General features: G+C 36.6%; 1 pseudogene; it reads right to left on the bottom strand.

The window, feature by feature from the left end:
* Nucleotides 1-14,667: 14,667 nt before the first annotated feature.
* On the bottom strand, nt 14,668-14,758 carry LOC116092605 (annotated as a pseudogene).
* Between the last annotated feature and the right edge of the window lie 4,697 nt (nt 14,759-19,455).

The raw sequence follows: 19,455 nt of genomic DNA, 5'->3' as shown, positions 1-19,455 counted from the left end.
CATGACCCACCACCATCAGCAGGAGCAACAAAAACAGGAATCAACAATCACTAGTCATTGGTATCTCTCAATATCAATGGTCTCAATTCCCCCTATGAAAAGACTAACAGAATGTTACATCCAATAAACACACTTCAATATCCAGAATAGACATTACCTCAGAGTAAAAGATTAGAAAAAGATTTTCTAAGTAAATGTACCCAAGAAGCAAAAGATGTTTCAATTCTTAAGATAGAGGCTCTAACATTAAATCATATATCAAATCCCACACATTAATACTTGGAGATTTCAATACCGACTCTCACAATGGGCAGGTTATCTAGATAAAAACCAGAATTACAGGAGCTAACAGATATTGTAAACCACATGAACCTGTTAAATATCTACAGAACATTTAATCCAAATACAAAAGAATACACCTTTGTCTCAACACCTTAGAGAGTTTTCTTCAAAAATGATCACATACTACAAAACAAACAGAAGCATACATATTCATGGAAACTGAACAACTCTCTACTGAATAAAAACTGTATAAAGACCAAAATAAGAATGAAGTTAAAGATTTTATAGAATTCAATGAAAATGAATACACTGTATACCCAAACTTATGTGACAAAACAAAAGTGGTGCTAAGAGGAAAGTTCATAGCACTAAGTGCCTACATTAAAAACAAAACAAAAACAAAACAAAAAACAAACAAAAACAAAAACAAAACAAAACAAAAACCAACCAACCAACTGAAAAATAAATGGAAAATTTTTATACTGACAACTTAATAGCAAACTGGAATGCTCTAGAACAGAAAGAACATACAAGAAGAGTACATGCCAAGAAATACTCAAACTGAGGGCTAAAGTCAATTAAATAGAAAAACATAAAAATATAAATAATCAATGAAATAAAAAAAGTTGGTTCTTTGAGAAAATCAACTAGATGGGCAAACCCTTATTTAAACTAACTAAAATGCAGAGACGGAGAATATTCAATTTATTAAAATCAGAAACAAAATGGTGGGACATAACAGACACTGAGGAAATCCAGAGAATCATAAGGACATACTTTAAAGTTGTAGTCCACCAAATTGAAAGTCTAAAAGAAATGGATAGTTTTCTTGATAGGTACTATTTACTGAAATTAAATCAAGATTATATAAACAATTTAAATAGACCTATGACCCCTAGTGAAATAGAAATAGTCATTAAAAGTTTTCCAACCAAAAGAGAACAGGAGCAGATGGCTATAGTGCAGAATTCTATCTCACTTTCAAATAAGAGTTTATGTCAATATTCCTCAAGTTATTTTATATAATAGGAGCAGAAGAAACATTGTTCAGTTCATTTTATGGGGCCACAGTTATCCTGATATTCAAACCACATAATGATTCAACACAGAAAGAGAATTTCAGTCTAATTCCCGTTGTAAGTATCAATGCAAAAATGTACAACAAAATGTTTCCAAACTGAATTCAAGAAGATATCAAAAAGATCATCTACTACAATCAAGTAAACTTCATCCTGAAGATGCAGGGATGGTTCAACATTCAAAAGTGAGTACATGAAACCTGCCAGAAATATACACTGCGTAAAAACCAAAAGGGCATCTTCAACAAATGCTGATGGTTAAACCAGATGTAGATATACAAGAGTACAAATAGGTCCATACTTTTCACCCTGCACAAAACCCAAGTCCAAATGGATCAAAGTCTTCAACATAAAACCAGATATATTGAACCTGATAAAACAGAAAGTGGGAAATATATCAGCACAGGAGATGACTTTCTTCACAAAACAGTATTAGAATAGGAACTGAGATAAACAACAGTTAATAAATGAGATCTCATGAAACTGAAAAGCTTCTGTAAGCCAAAGCCATCAATTGGACAAAACAGCAGCCTACAAAATGGACAATTTTTTTTATCAACTATCCAATAAAGGATTAGTATCCAAAACAGAAGAACTCAAGAACTCAACATCAACAAATCACATAATCCAGCTAAAAATGGGGCACAGATCTAAACAGAATTCTCAATAGTGGAATCTCAAATGGCTGAGAAACATTTAAATAAATGTTTAATATCCTTAACCATTAAGGAAATTCAAATTAAAACTACTTTGAGATTTCATCTTACATCTGTCAGAATGGTTCAGATCAATAATACAGTGACAACACATGCTGCTGAGGATGTGGAACAAGGGACACTCCTCCACTGCTGGCGGGAGTGCAAACATGTACAGCCACTATGGAAATCAATATGGCGTTTCCTCAGAAAACTGGGAATCAATATACTTGAAGATCTAGATATACCACTTTTGAGCACATATATAAAGGACATTCCATCCTACTATATGAACACTTGTTCAACTGTATTAAGTAAGGCTGCATTCATAGTAGCCAGAAACTGAAAACTACCTAGCTGTCCCTCAACAGAAGAATAGATAAAGAAAATGTGGTACATTTATACATTGGAACATTACTCAGCTGTTACAAAAAATGTCATTCTGAAATTTTCAGGCAAATGGATGCAACTAGAGAAACAATCATCCCGAGTAAACCTAGACCCAGAAAGATAAAATATGATATGTATTCACTTAAAAGTGCATAATAACTTTAAAATAAATGATAGTCAAACTACAATCTTTAGATCCAGAGAAGTTATATAAAGAGGAAGGATCTAGGGGTATACATAGACCTACCAGGAGGGAAAGCGGAACTGATTTTGCAGGTGGGGACTAAAGCAAGAGGGATTAGATTGTAGGGATGGGATGGAAAGAAGGAATGTAGAGGAAGATGGCTGGAATTGGGGGCACTTGGGAGACAGTATAGTAATCTAGTTCACTTTTCTGGGATTTCTGAGGGTGATCCTAGTGAGTACTCCAAGTAATGGGGAATATAGAGTTAGAAATGGGTGTCTCTTATAGCCAGGCAAGGCTCCTGATGGCAGGATTGGCTTGTGTTTGGTTGAGTTGTTGGCCAAGGACGTCAAATGGTTATTGGTGAACACGATTCAGGCTGCTCTTAGGACAGTTTGCTCTGAAAACTGAGAGCATGGCCTCAATGCTGAGGACAAAATGCATACAGTTCCATGAAGACAGAGAGGCACTGAGCTGGTGCCTGCATGGAACCTTCATCCCTACATTCTAGTCTCTGGTGCAGCAAGATACTCTGAGGGCTTCCAAAAGAGAAACCTTGTACACCAACCCAGTCACAAAAAACCTTTGACCTACCATCCTTCCTGTCTGTAAGTTGTGCTCATGCAATGGTGGCCCCAAACTTGCAGGAGTAGCCATCAATGTTTGGCTTAATTTGAGTCTCATACTATGAAAGGGAGTCCATGCTTGACACTGCTAGGTACCAGAGACTGGGTAGCCCAGAAACTAAGGGTGCAGCCAATCATGAGTCTTCTAAAAATAAAATATGAAACGATTTTTTTTTTAAATATTTTATTCGTACACTTTAGCTGTTTTCAGACATACCAGAAGAGGGCACCAGATCCCATTACAGATGGTTGAGAGCCACCATGTGGTTGCTGGGAATTGAACTCAGGACCTCTGGAAGAACAGTCAGTGCTCTTAACCACTGAGCCATCTCTCCAGCCCTATGAAATGATTTTTAATGATATTCTGCTATACTTATAGATTGGTGCCTTGGTGTCTAATTGTTGTCAAATAGGCTTTCTCCTGCAGCAGATAGAAGCAGGTGCCAGACATTATGAAGAGAGAGTCTAAATTGGAGGTCTCTGTTGTATCCACATTATCCCCCTTGAAGATTGGAAAACTGCCTCAGAAGAAGGGACAGAAAGATTTAGAAGTCAGAGGGGATGGAGGACACCAGGAGAACATGGACCACTGAATCAGCTAAGCAGCAAACATACAGGCCACAGAGACTGCAGCACAGGACATGTAGGGGTCTGTGCCAGGTCCTCGGCTTATATGTTGTGGCTGTTAGCTTGGTATTTTTGTGGGAATCCTAACAGTAGAAGCAGGTATGCCTTTCACCCTTTGCCTGCTCTTGGCATTCATTTCCTTCTGACGAATTGTCTTGTCCAGCCTTAGTATGAGAACTTGTCTTATTGTATTTTGCTTTCAGTGTTTGATTTTTTTGTATCTTGGAAGCCTGTTCTTTTCTGAAGGGAGATGGAGGGGGAGTGAATCCAGGGGTAAATTGGAGAGTGGAATAGCTGGGAGGAATGGAGGGGAAGATTGTGATTAAGATGTATTTTATGAGAGAAGACTTTATTTCAATAAAAATAAATTAGATGAAAAAATAAAAAAGGATACCTTTAAAGATTTATTAGTTACTTGTGTGTATATTCGTATGTGCTTGGGGATGTATACACACATGCATGTGGCATGAATGCCTGTGTGCCTGAGTGGAAGTCAGCAGAGGGCATTAATTGTCCTCCTCTATAATTCTTTGTCCATTCCTTTGAGCCAAGCTATCTCACTGAGCCTGAGATTCATGCATTCGTGACTAGGTTGACATTAGTGAGATTTGGTGACTCTTCTATTTTGGAGTCCCTCAGGAATGGAGGGATAGGTATCTACACAGCATCCAGCTTGTAACACGAGTGTTGGGACTTGACCTTCAGCCCCAACACAGACCCCTCTTAAGTACTGATCTATCTCTCCAGTACCATGATTACAATTAAAATATTCTCAGCATCACCACCACCATCACCATCACCAGTAGCCGCAGCAGCAACATCATGTGTGTGTATTGTATGTGTGTGTGTGTGTGTGTGTGTGTGTGTGTGTGTGCCTTCCCAGGGGCGCATATATTATGGCCTATTTGCAGAGGTCAGAAAACAACTTTGTGCATACAATTTCTCCTTTTCCACCTTTACATGGCTTCTAGGTATCAAATTCAGGTTACCAGCTTTGTACAATAATTGCAGTTTTTGAAAATCTGTTCTTTCTTTCTTTTTTTTTATTAGATGTTTTCTTTATTTACAATATCTCCTTTCCCAGGTTCCCCTTCCCCCCCCAAAAAAAAAGAAAGAAAAAGAAAAGAAAATATAAAAACCAAAAACTAAAACAAACCCCTGTCCCTTCCCCCCTCCCTCTGCTCACCACCCCACCTACCACCCTGCTGACTGGCCCTGGCATTCTCCTACACTGACTGGGGCATAAAAACTTCACAGGGCCAAGGGCCTCTCCTCCTATTGATGACCAACTTAGTCATCCTCTGCTATATGCATCCTGTTGGAGCCATGAGTCCCACCACGTGTACTCTTTGTTTGGAGTTTTAGTCCCTGGGAGCTCTGAGGGTATTAGTTAGTTCATATTGTTGTTCGTCCTAAGGGGCTACAAACCCTTCAGCTCCTTGGGTCCTTTCTCTAGCTTCTTCATTGGGGACCCTGTACTCAGTCCATGGGATGGCTGTGAGCCTCTACTTCTGTATTAGTCAGGTACTGGCAGAGCCTCTCAGGAGACAGCTATATCAGGCTCATGTCAGCCAGCACTTGCTAGCATCTGGATTGTTGATTGAATATGGTAAGGATTCCCAGGTGGAACAGTCTCTGAATTGTCCTTCATTTAGTCTCTGCTCCATAGTTAGTCTCTACAACTCCTTCCATGGGCATTTTGTTCCCCCTTTTAAGAAGGAACAGAGTATCCACACTTTGGTCTTCCTTCTTCTTGAATTTCTTGTGGTTTGTGGTTTGTACTTTGTGTATTCTGATATTCTGGGCTAATATCCACTTATCAGAGAATGCATACCATGTGTGTTCTTTTGTGATTGAGTTACCTCACTCAGGATGATATTCTCCAGATTCATCCATTTCCCTAAAAATTTCACAAATTCATTGTTTTTAATAGCTGTGTAGTACTCCATTGTCTAGATGTACCATACCTTCTGTATCCATTCCTCTATTGAGGTACATCTGGGTTGTTTCTAGTTTCTGGCTATTATAAATGAGGCTGTTATGAACATAGTGGAGCATGTGTCCTTATTTCATGTTGGAGCATCTTCTGGTTATATGCCCAGGAATGAAAAATCTGTTCTTTCAATAAAAGGATGATAGATGTGAGCTACTGTGTTCGAATTGTGATTAAAACTGTTAATTCCTATAGTGCTTTAGTTTATGTCCCATTAGCTAGCATAAATGATTATGTCTTCAAATTTTACACAAGGAAGCCTGCTACTGAATCCTACAGCATCAGCTTCATGTGTACATCACGAGGTGAACATTTTATAATTCATAATTTGCATCAACTTACCTAATAACTACTTGAGGTATTAGCTGTTGAAAATTATCTTAAATTATATTTTCAACAATGAATTCTTTCAGAAAATATAACTCCCAATGCCATTTTGAGGAGGCTACAGAGCTCAGTAAACATTTTATTTTCTATGGGAAATAATTTTAAAATAATTTTAGAAAATTCTTTTTGTGAACTGAATGAGTCATTTACTAATTGAATACATTATTAGAAGCGAGGCATGCATATCTCATTTCCATCTTCATTCGGATAGTAATCACCAGTCTCTTGGTGAGTGTGTGTATGGATGTGTGGGCTGAGATAATGATTCAGAGTAACAATAAATTTTTTTTGTTTTCTTTTATTTTCTGACATTGACTGATACCACTTATAGAGTTTGCACATAATGTATATGACCATACTGATGGAATTTTAATCTCTTATTTTATTTCATTTTCACGAAAGCATTCCATCCACATAATATTTTCACATAGTATCTTTATTTACAGTTAAAATGAACCAATTGTGCTATCATGTTATAATATTTTCTGCAAAAGCAATATACTCAGGATAAATATTGACAAATATCTTTGAAAAATAGACCATAAGAAAAATAAGAAATAAGTGATATTCATGAAAGGACTTCTTTGAGTTGTAATATTAAACAAAAATCTCTATTTACCACAGAACAAATAATTGTTCTGATTTAAACTTCCTTTTACTTCATTTCTTTCTTACTACATATAGATGAAATAATGGGCTGTTCTATTTTTATAGCTATGGAAAGAATGACCATGTGCTGAAAAAAAATCTAAAAAAATTCAATGTGCAGCTCAGAACTCAGTTTCCATGTATAGTGGATCAAAGTGAGTGAGTTGTATTTAATTATTTTTATGTCTTTGAGGGCATACTGATTTTCTTTGTAGTCTTCTTTTCTTTCAAAGAAGTAGTTATTTAAAAATTGTTGTGCATTTGTCAAGTACAGGCATAGAAGTATCACTGGTAACAACACACACACGCACATATACTTCAGAGCTGAATTCTAATTTTAGTTGTTTGCTTCTGTATTGTCATAGAGTTTTCACTAAAAGAAATAACAAAATTGCATCGACATTTATTTAATGAGATGACACAGCTGTTCTCCATGGTGCCTGTCCTGGTCACTATACATGAGACATGCCGTCTCATTTGTAGCCTTCTCGATGGCTCTGTCTCGAGTCCTCTCCCTTTGGGACACACAAGCTCATTCAAAATGATAAAAATATTTCCAGTGAGAATTAGTTTTTAATTTGTTTCAAGTGTCCATGGACTCATCATCTTTACATCCTTTATTGCCTATAAGTTCATTTTAAAATTGTAATTTTATTTTAGTAATGCCTTCCAGGCAGTTTCTAAAGAGGAATTAGGGTAATCTGCAAAACGCAATTGAGAAAGTTCCCTCCTGACTCATAGGCTCTGTTACACATTTCGTTTTCTTCAATTAGATTCCATACTGGAAAATTCTGGAATTCAGATTACTCTGGCTGGAGTTATAATTTTATTGAAAAGAAATTACACTAAAGTTGTAAATAATAGGATGGACAGAATTTGCAGTCCAGCAACTATTGTCAATAGCTTTTAGCCTGATTAGTCTACATGTTCGCAAATTACTACTTTTAATGTATTATTTATATCTGCCATTTCAATTTCACAGCCTGTTAAGTTCAAGTAAAAACATAGTATTGATCTCTTCAGGTTACATCTCCCCACTGTTGGGCATTTCTGCTAGGGTCTTCCCCACTGAGTCCTGGGAACCTCTCACATCCTAGGTTTCTGGGACTTTCTAGAGATTCCCCCAAACCCCACTCTCTGAAACTGCATATTTCCATTCATTTTCTTGGCTTTCTGAGCTTCTTGCCTGTCTCTATATGCCTGATCCTGCCTCCTTTCCCCTCCCCCACTTCCACTTTCTCTTAATTAGATCTGGCATATCTGGTTTTACACAGAAGTCCTTGATCTACTTGGACTTGAGCTTTGTACAAGATGATAAATATGGATCTATTTTCACTCTACTACATACAGACCACCAGTTAGACTAGCACTATTAATTGAAGATGCTTTCTTTTTCCACTGTATATCTTTGGCTTCATCATCAAAGATCAAGTATCCATAGGTGTGTGGGTTTATTTCTGGCTCTTCGATTCTATTTCATTGATCGACCTGTCTGTCTCTATACCAATACCATGTGGGGTTTTTAATCACTATTGCTCTGTAGTATAGCTTGAGGTCAGGCAAGGTGACTCCTCCAGAAGATATTTTATTATTGAGAATTGTCTTGGCTATCCTGGATTTTTTTTTCCATATGAAGTTGAGAATTGTTTTTCCCGTGTTGGTGAAGAATTGTATTGGAATTTTGATGGAGATTGTATTGAGTCTGTAGATTGCTATTGGTAAACGGTCATTCTTAACATATTAAACCCTACCAATTCATGACCATGGGAGATCATTCCTTTTCTAAGGTCTTTTTTTATTTCTTTCTCCAAGGATATGAAGTTCATGTCATACATATCTTTCACTTACTTGGTAAGAGTTACACCAAGATAATTTTTACTATTTCTGGCTATTGTGAACCGTTTTGTTTCTCTAATTTCTTTCTCAGCCCATTTATCATCTCTATAAATGAAAGCTACTGATTTGTTTGAGTTAATTTTATATCTAGAAACTTTACTGAAGTTATTTATCAGCTAGGAGTTATTTATCAGGAGTTCTCTAGTAGAATTTTTAGGGTCGCTTATCATATAGATATGGTCCACAGTTGAGGGATCTCTGGCCCCCACCCCTTTTCAAAATATTTGTCCCAGAATTGTTCTTGACTAAAGGACATGCAGAGACAAAACTGGAGCAGAGACTTAAGGAAAGACCATCCAGTGACCAGCACTCCCAGAGACTAACCTACCAACCAAAGAGCATACATGGGCTGGTCCATGGCCCCTGGTACATATGTATCAGAGGACTGTTTTGTGTGGTCTCAGTGGGAGAGGCTGAGCCTAAGAATATAGAAACTTGATGCTTCAGGGAAGGGGGATGTTGGCACAGGTGAGATGGTGGTGAGTGGTTTTGTGAGGGGGGCACCTTCTGAGACACAAAGGAGATAGGGCAAGGGATAAAATACTTGGGGAGAGGGGACCAGGATGTAGGGCAACATTTGGAATGTAAATAAATAAAACAATGTAAACAAAAATACATAGCATTGAAAATTTCAAGTTATATACCTCACATACAATTTTAATTTAAATAATCAAGCAACTAACAAAAACATCTGAAAATCAGTGTAATAAAAATAGTGCTTTTCACTAGATAGCAGCAATAATTTCCCACTGTATTTCTCACTTATTTGTGTTGTCTCTGTTTTTCATAAAAAGAAGTGATTAGTCTTTATTTTTTAAAATGTATTGTAAATATGTGAAGAGCCATGATGATGATTATATATATTTTAGTGTACCTCTGTGTATGTATGTGAAAGCATGCACTCATGTGTTCCATGGCAATCAGGAGGTCAGAAGACAGCTTCTACGCACTGTGTTTGCCTTTCCTTCTTTTGAGTTAGAATCTTCCTTGTCTCTGCTTCTGAGCTGAATACTCTATGCCCGTTGGCTAGTGAGTTTCCAGATGGTTCTTCTATCTCCACCTCCTATCTTGCTCTTGGATGACTGAAGTTACAGAAGTACAATACCACACTTGGTTTTATTATGTGGGTGCCTGATATTAAACTGAATTCCTCAGACCTGAACCATCTCTCCAGATACAAGGATGCGGTTTGTTCTGGTTTCTTTCTCTCTCTCTCTCTCTCTCTCTCTCTCTCTCTCTCTCTCTCTCTTCCTTTCTTTCTTTCTTTCTTTCTTTCTTTCGCTCTTTCTTTCTTTTGAGACAGGGTTTCTCTGTGTAACCCTGACTGTCCTAGAACTCACTCTGTAGACCAGGCTGGCCTCGAACTCAGAAATCAGCCTGTCTCTGCCTCCCAAGTGCTGTGATTAAAGGCGTGCACTACCACTGCCCAGCTCTGGTTTTTTTCTTAAAGTCTCACTGTATTTATGAATATGAATTCCCTTTGTATTTAGATATACATATTGATATGTCTATGCACAATATTTGCTATTTCTTCTTAGAATTAATAAGTAGTGAACTATTATAAATTAAGGTAGATGAAGAGGTGGCCATAATAATAAAATTCAACATATAATTCTTTTGGCAAATAATTGTTTTTTAAAACATTTTGAAGGACATCACAGGAGAAAAGTGAGGAAATTGCTGTAAACTCAAATGACAGAATAGTATCAGCCACAATTTGTGCTAGGAACATTGAATCATGGGTGTACAAAAACTATTTATCAACAAATGGTTGGAGATTTGAAGTTATTCTTAAATCAGTTGTAAAAAGAAAGAGAGATAAATCCAGCATGTAATTGATGAAGCTGGAGGCAGGAACAGTGGCTCAGCAGTTCAGAGCTGGCGCTCTTCTTCCAGAAAATCAGAGTTTGTTTCTTAACGCCTGTACTAGCCAACTCACAAGTAACTACAGTCCACTGGACTCTCACACTTCTGGTCTCTGTGGACATGTATGCATTCTGAATAAAAATGTCTCCCCTGAACTCATATATTTGAATGTTTAGTCATCAAATATAGTAGGGAATGGCACTACTTAGAGGAATTAGGAGGTGTTGGTCTTGTTAAGGTTGGTATGACATTGAAGGAAGGATATCACTGGGAGTGGTCTTTTAAGGTTTCAGAAGCCCAACCCAGGCACCATGGCTCTCTTCCTGCTGCCTGTGGATCTGTATATAGAACTCTCATCTACCACTCCAGCACCATGTCTGACTGCATGCTGCTATGCACCCACTAATAGGATAATGGGCTAAATTGCTGAAATTGTAAGCCAGTCCCAGTGAAATGCTTTCCTTTATAGGAGTTGCTGGGGGTCATGTGATCTCTTTATAGTAGCAGAACACAGGATAAGACAACACGAACACACATACACACATATACATACACACACAACATACACACACTTAAAAAAAGTAAAAGATTGATGAAATTTGGAAATAATAATATACTATATCCATTGTCTTGTTCTTAAAATGTTCCTGTTAGTCTAAAAATTTTCAGTAAGGTCTAAATTTAAAATACTTTTGTTAACAAGGGAAAAATAATGTGTCATTTCGCTTAAATTTGAGATTACCTATTATATCTTAATCACTGTGGGTGATTAATATAGACCCATGAGTCTATATTAATGTAAATGAAGAGTACTTATTACTTATACCTATTAGTTTTATTACTTCCCATTTCTTCCCATGATAGAGTACTCAAAGAGGGCTAAATTAGATGAAATCTCAGCCTATGAATATTTATGAAAGGTTTTTTTTTTTTTGAGCACTTTCAATTAAATTGTTTGGAGAGTTGAAAATCTTATTTTTGCTAGTGGACAGGTAATTTAGAATGTTTTAGATTCTAGTTACATACCCCTACAATGTCAGTTAAATGTGTACCCTCCAAAGCAGCATTTCACTTTCTAACTGCCTACAGGAAGGTTTCAAAATCAATACAAATGGGAAAAGAGTGTTCTGGGATTCAACTTGAAGCAATATTCTTTTTTTGTTTTCGTTCAGTTCAATCTTGTATTCTGGTCCATGATCCTCCAAATATCTAAGCCTTATATATAGCTCACAGGCAAATGACTCCAGCTCTCAGTAGTACTTTCTTCCTGCTTGGGAAGTAGACCACAGTAGCACTATCTTCTTGCTTAGGAAGTAGACCACAGTAACACCATCTTCCTGCTTGGGAAGTAGACCAGTTAGAATTTTTCATATTACAACTTACATGTGATATAAAATAAGTAGCCCCTAAAATTAGGAGGTGGGTCTTAAAATGTGCTGAAAGCAAAGTAAGCTTCTGCAACTTTGAAAACCTTGGGTACCCTTGGAGCAAGTGGGAGTAGGGTTCTTTGCTACAGAGTCTCTCAGCTGCTACAAGTATGGGTCAGGGATGTGGGGTGTGCATGCAATCTTTTCTCTAAGTCTCATCATCCATCCTCTGGGCTCCCCAAGCACTTCCCTTTCTGTGTCAGGACAACATAGTGGCTATCCAAAGTCTGCCAAAGCCCAGGTAACTCCAGTGGTTGTTTAGTTTGCTTTCTAACCTCAGTCTCAAGGTAGGGGCTGGGGATGGTTTCCCCCATATCAATACCACACTCAAGCTTGGTGTCTGGTCTCTATTTCTTTCTCTTGATGTTAATTTCTCTCTTTGACTGTTTATAATGATGGGATTAGATACATAAGCACCGAATTTTGCAATATGGTAACTTTACCCTTCTTGGTTGTTTAGATACAGAAGTCATATTTGTTGTTTTACCAAACCTTCAAGATTTAACTTTGAGATAATTTAGGAAAGCCTGTCTTAGAACTTATATTTAAATAACTTCAGTGTGGCATGTAATGTGAAGACACCTGAGACACAGGACACTTGAGTGGCTAGACATGTTGTGATCTTTGTAGCACTCTCTGGATTCAATTAACAAATACTCAAGTGCTTAGCTGTGCCCAACTTCATAATAAGGCACATTCTTACTCCAACCACCAAACATTTTATTTTTGGAACTCAATCATTGTTTTCCTGGTTCTTATTTCTCTAAGGAGTCTCATCAGGGATATGCTGGTTGAAGAACTGTAGGAGCCTCAAGGCAACATTTATGAAATGGAAACTTTTCCAGAATTCTCAAGAGCAACTCAGGAGAATTATTGTGATAATTTTTCTCTTGAATGCCTGGTATATATAAAATAATGGACTTCAGGTTAATGTTTTGTGGACTGAAGAAGATAACATTTTTGTGAGGACTCTCTGCAGTTAATTAGAAACAAAATTTAATTGTTTTGTTTCTCATTTGTGATACTAGGAAAATGTTAATTTGTATATAGAGATGATTTTTAAATTACCTTTTACTCATTGATTTTTGCCTATCAAATCAAAGTACCTTAGATAATTTGAATCTTTAGAATATCAATAATCATTGCAATTTGGCATTATAGAAATTTAGTTGTATAATGTGGCCAGTCTAATTTCTAAACAACAAAATCATGATTATGGAAATGCTTGTGATCATTGTTATTTATTTTGCAGGGAAAGAATGTCTCCAGTGCTACCATAAATTATCAGTGTAATATGAGCCTTCATTTCTAAATATACTATGTCTGGGATCTGAGAAAAAGAAGATGAAAGTGCCCTTTTCTTCCACCCACTATTCCTGTCGACAAATGTCTTTTGATACATAAGTGTATATATGTCCTAGGTCCATGCTGATCACTAGAGTCATCACTGGTCTAGTGTAGCTAGTGAAAACTTGAAAAAATCATGATTAGTGTCAGTTGAGATATTTCATGTGACATAAAAACTGAATTTTAAATATGATAGGAAAAATATCAAATTATGCTTAATTTTTATAATTATTACCTCCTTAAACTCTTTTTGACTAAAATATATTATTGAAATTGTTTTTGCTGTTTCAACTTTTTATGTTACTTTTTTAATTTTTGATATTTTAATATAATTAAATTTATCCCTTTCAGGTATGACGTAGAAGTTTCTGGTTTCCTTAACAACTTAGTTGTGCCACATGATGTTTTTCTGGAAACTGTCTTGCAAGAGGGCATGTGATATTTTGCTGAAAACAGACACTTGAGAGGGTGTGATGGTTAGAAAGAATATAAATGGAATCCAACAGACTGTGAGAGGAAGGTTTTACTTTGCTAGGTCGTGCAACGCTTCTCTTCTTTCCTGGTTTTCACTTTATAGAAAGAACTGTGCCAAAGAACTTCTCCTGGTATTCCAGCTGATTCTAGCCACTTCCACTGACTCATACTGATTGGGAGGAGCCTTTCAGTTTCAGTCACCACTGCTGATTCATGTTTGGGTTTTGCTGTTGAACTGGACTGCTGATGTCCTGACAATGAAGAGTGAAACCACCCCAAGGAACTACTTCTAAGAAGGTCAGCAACCCCCTTTTCTTATCAATCTTCTTTGTCTCCTACCTCTGGTTGGTGGGCTAGAAGGGAGTTTAAAATTAAAAAACTTACTTTTACTAAATAAAGTAAGTTTTGAAAAATCTGTGCCTACACCATTCTTTTCTCAAGATCCTCCCATACACTCCCTCCACTCTTCTTCATATATATTCTTAACTATAATATGCTCAGTGTATATAATGTTACTTGTCCACTTTGATAGTCCATTTATGTTCTCCTCATCTTTTAGTTTGACTAAAAGCTTGTGAGTGTGCTTTCCATTTTATTCACTGTTGGTGTTATTTATATTTATAACAACTGTTTCTGGTAGAAAGCCTGTTTTAAATTACTTTTGTGTGCCATTTGTCTTTTCACACTCCTTCTCCTGTGTTTGGATGAGCATATGTACTGTAGGTATAGGAAGGGACAAGGAGAGAAATGAATGAATTCTTAAAACACTAGAAAAATGGCTGCTTAGCAACTAAATATATACTACACTTGATCTTAGCCAAAAGGCCGAGAAGCGATAGCAACTAAATAGAAAGGATAAGCTTCCTGGCCTTCTAGCGAGACCACAGTGACATGTGCTATGATGGAGAGTATGAAGTGGGAAAAGGTTTAGAAGTGGAATCAGAATGTTAAATAGTTCAGTGCATCCAACATGACTCTTAAATGGGATGAGTACATTTTTAATCCTTCTGGTTTCCTAATTATCTTAAGATACTGAGAGAGGGAAAAAAGTTTGACTTCATAAGCTATGTAATGAAAATAAGAACCGTAAACATGTCTAGGGCCTAATCATAGGATTTTTTCTCATACATTTGAAATACAGTGGGTTTTGGGGGTAGGGATTATGGATCAGCTCTCCAGGGTGAGGCTTGCCTTCTCCGTGCAGGTTATACTCTGATGTGTCTGGTGAGTGTTCGATGAAAATGAAATAGTCACAGGACCCTCTTTGCAGCAGTCATGAATGCTCCTGCAGGCATAGCATTCCAGGATAGAGAAATGCATTATACAACTGGCCCCTGTTGAAACTGCCCACAATTGCTTTTGCCCATCTTATAATGTTTAGACAAAGTTCCTGGATACTGAAGTCTATCCACTAAAAAACCTGCTAATTCCTGGACTTATGAAGATGGTTTAGTGTTTAAAGTACTTGTCTGAATACAAAAGAAATAGAGTTTAGGTCTCTCAGAAACCAAATAAATGCTCAGTGGTCTTAGTCTGCTAGCCACCTGTAAGGAATCCTCAGAAAGCATTGACAAGAGCAAATGGTCTGCGTTGCCATGTGGTGGAGCTCTGGGTTTGACTGAGAGACCTTGCATTACTGAATAAAGTGGACAAACAATGAAAGATTGATACGTCTTGACATTATCTGTGAAACCTCCACAAGCTCACAGGCCCATAGTATGTGTGCACCCACACACCACATGAAAATAGAAAAAGAAAAAAATAAATGTTAGCTTCTATAGTTTAGATCTTAATTATCCCCAAAAGTTCATGTGTTTAATGTGTAGTCAGCAGCTTCATGCTCTTGAAAGTTGTGGAATCTTTAACAGGTGTGGCATCATGGGAGCTCTTCCCATTATTTTGGATTTGCTCTTGAAGGGGCTTTTGGGATGTTGGTGTCTTCCTTCTATATCTTTCATTTTCTGGAGTCTTGTAAGTTACATGAAGGTCCTAAGTCTTATGAGCTTGCCTTCTCTCTCCATGAGGAGACATTTCAATTCAGAGAACACAGCTACACAAGAAGCTCCATTAATCCAGAGTAGCAAGATTAAAGGCACTTACACATAAAGTGAAAATTGTATTTTGTGAGATATAGATTATAGAACCTAATATTCTAATCAAGTTAGAACATTGTCCTGGTGGGGGCATTCGGTCAAGAATCTTAGGATGAAAAATGATATGGAGAAAGGGGCTGGCTATGCATCATCCTGAGTGACTTTCCTTCTAACTCTTCAATGATCGAGGCAGGACTGGCAGAATGAATAAATAAATAACCCACAGATTATAAAAAATAGTGAATTGATATTTTAAGTCAGAAAAATTATAGCATCTTTCCTAAATTTTTAGTAGTTTTACCTGAGTGACATAACTGATAAGTAATATCTATAGTGACAGTTATCTGTTATGGCTGTTCCTCTGTGTTTACAGTCTGTCTCACACATGAATTGTCCTTATAGTCCTGGTACTTCCATTTTGTCATTTCATAAATTTACTTGTGAATTGGTGAACTTTCCTGCTGATGCCTCTCTAGATCGTTCAGTACCTGATTTCTTACCATGAACTCTTTCTGCTAAGTTTTCACACAGCCTCCTCATTCCTGCCAGAGAGCTTCTATTTGATAGAGTCTATTACAAAATCTTCTGCCCAACTCACTTTGGAAGAATATCCTGTTTTATTTAACTTATTGAAATTAACACTACCTAAAATAATGAAATTTTAACATATTAAATAATTCCATTTAAATTATATTTCTGAAGAAATCAAAAGTATAGAGACAGGAACCTCACTGTTTATCTCAAGGCTCCTAGTAAAACTAGATGGTATCTGTAAAATGGTGTAAAGGTGCTTTTGAGATGACGAGAGTGTGCTAAACATTAAATTTAGATTATAGTGATAATCATAATTCTTAAAAATTTAATAAGATTCATTGAACTATACACTTTTGAAGGGCATATTTTATGACTTCTAAATTATGAAACTATTACAATAAACTGAGAAGATGTTGTTGACTACCACACTGAATTGTCTTCCCATTTAGAGCTGACTGTTAAGTCTTGGGATGATAATGTAGAATCAGAAAAATTACTGGGCTATATCTGAGAAGTGTTTTTTTGTGTACATATTGTCTCCCTTGTGAGTCAGTTACTTTTCACATCTTGGACTACTATTTCTATCAACTCGTTATTTAATGATATCCATACTTAATCATGTTTGTTCCATGAGTCTGATTATCACAATTCAATACCATCACACAAATACAATGCATTTACATGATTTCTCTTAACATACTTTATAGCTGAATAAAAGTTTCAAACATGACACTAAATTCTTCATTTCCATCCTGAGATAAAGTCCATGATATGGGTCTAGTGCAAGGTTTATGTACTACATTCACGTTATGAATTTGTCTTACATGTGTTTACATTTCAGTGAATAGTTTCATAATTATACCTTTTGAACTTTCTTCTACAGAAGCCTATCTTTTGGAGTTCTCGTGATTACATATGGCTCTTTTGGATTGTAGTCTACACTTAGTTTCAACTGCTGCATTCTCTTCAACTCAGGAGCACTTTATGTTTATTTATGTGCCACATTGGCTAACATGTCCATGAGCCTATTATTTCCTCACAAACGATGCTACAATAGATGTAAACACTGGGAGCAGTTGTTTGCTCAGATGCATTCCAGAAATGAAATTTCTGGATGGTGTAGTATGCCAACTGCAAAACTACCTTTTCCTTGCTTGATGTAATTGTCATGTCAGAGGCCTAGTGCCATTGTCTCCTAACCCAGGTCTAGACCTGGGAGCTTCTAGTCTCCATGCAATCTTATCTAGGTGTAGAACTCTTTCAGCCTCTGAAACTGTCTGCTAAATAAGCTCATCTTTTTCTAGTTCTTTCTGAACTCCGTTGGCTGGTTTAACTCAGCTGTTCTGGCTCAAACTCTTCTGCCATGTACTGCTTCCCATTAGAAGGGGAAGGACACAATATGTACAAGTAACCTATTTGCTTCTTAAATGCTTTACGCTACAGGTAGCATCCATGAAGCACACCTAGGCATAACTGCCTGCAACATGAAATACAATCAGTCTTGAGTTCAACCATTTCATCCCCCTAAAACTTGTGTTCTGGGAGAGAATAAGCAAGTCGAATCCACGGCCATCCATTTTAAGGTGTTCTTTTTTTAGATGTTTTCTTTGCTTACATGCCATACATTATCTCCTTTCCAAGGTTCCCTTCCAAATAAAAATAAAAAAACAAAAACAAAAATAAACCTCTGTTTCCTCCCCCGTTCCCCCTGCTCACCACCTCACCTTCTCCTGCTTACTGGCCCTGGCATTCCTCTACACTGGGGTATAGAACCTTCACAGGGCCTTTTTTTTTTTTTTTTTTTAAATAAAACAAATTTTAATTCCATTTCTCTCCTTACCAGTATTTGTATTGGCAGAATATGATTTCTATGAACCTTAAAGGTAAAATAGAATACTATTGTAGCTTTTCCTTACCTATCACAAGTCTTTTCTGAGTTAAGACAAAAGTATTCTTTATTGTTTGTTGGTTTACTCTAAAAAATCTAAAAGGAAAGAACATAGGTGAAGATATTGAAGTGGTCAATGTTTTTAGAGTGCTTGTTTAGCATGAAAGATGTTTTGGATGACATATATTGTACCACATATGGTGGCACATGCCTGTAATTCCAGCACCAGGGAGTGAATGGATGCAGGAGGATCAGAAATTTAATGTCATTCTCAATTACATAGTGAGCTTAAGCCTAGCCTGAGCTACAAGAAACCATGTTGCAAAACAAAACAAGAACAAAAATAACTCCAATTTTGCATAATTCCAAAATAAGTAAGGTTGTTCACTGCAAATGATGCTGTTGGCTCAATAACATGAGGTCAGAATATTTGTGTCCCTCAGACTTTTCATCAGCAACATGGTGACGTTTTATTTTATCTGTTTTTATTCATGCTGGGGGTGAATACGTCTTAGCATAGGGAGTTCAGGAAGAGCATTACTTAGTTAATACTAAATAGTTCCCATTATTCACAGTTTTGTTTGTTATAGTTTCAATTAGGCATCATCGGTGATGATCCTAAAATATTAAATAAAAATTCCAGAAACAGATTAGCCATAAGTTTTAAATTGTATGCCATTCTGAGATATTGAATGGAATCTTACATCAGCATTCAGTCTGTGTTCTATGTAAGTTACCCTTTGTCCATTGTATCTGTACTTTAGGTTATCAGTTCATTAGTTTAGTATCTATCTCTATTTGCAGATCTACTGTCATAATAGCATGTGAGAGCTATGACTTTATGTAACTTTCACTATAATATATTCCTACAGTTGTTTTATTTCATTATTTGTATTTTTAATTTTTTCTGTGCCTAATTCATTAATTAAAGTTTAGGATAGGATGTATGTTTGGGGAAATCAACACTATACATATGTTTTAGTAAATTCCATAGTTTTAGAAATCTGTTTATGGTCTTG

The sequence above is a fragment of the Mastomys coucha genome, unplaced genomic scaffold (assembly GCF_008632895.1).
Source record: "Mastomys coucha isolate ucsf_1 unplaced genomic scaffold, UCSF_Mcou_1 pScaffold15, whole genome shotgun sequence".
Classification (NCBI taxonomy): Eukaryota; Metazoa; Chordata; class Mammalia; order Rodentia; family Muridae; genus Mastomys; species Mastomys coucha.
The sequence above is the reverse complement of the archived record's forward strand: the minus strand, read 5'-3'. Positions and strand labels throughout refer to the sequence as shown.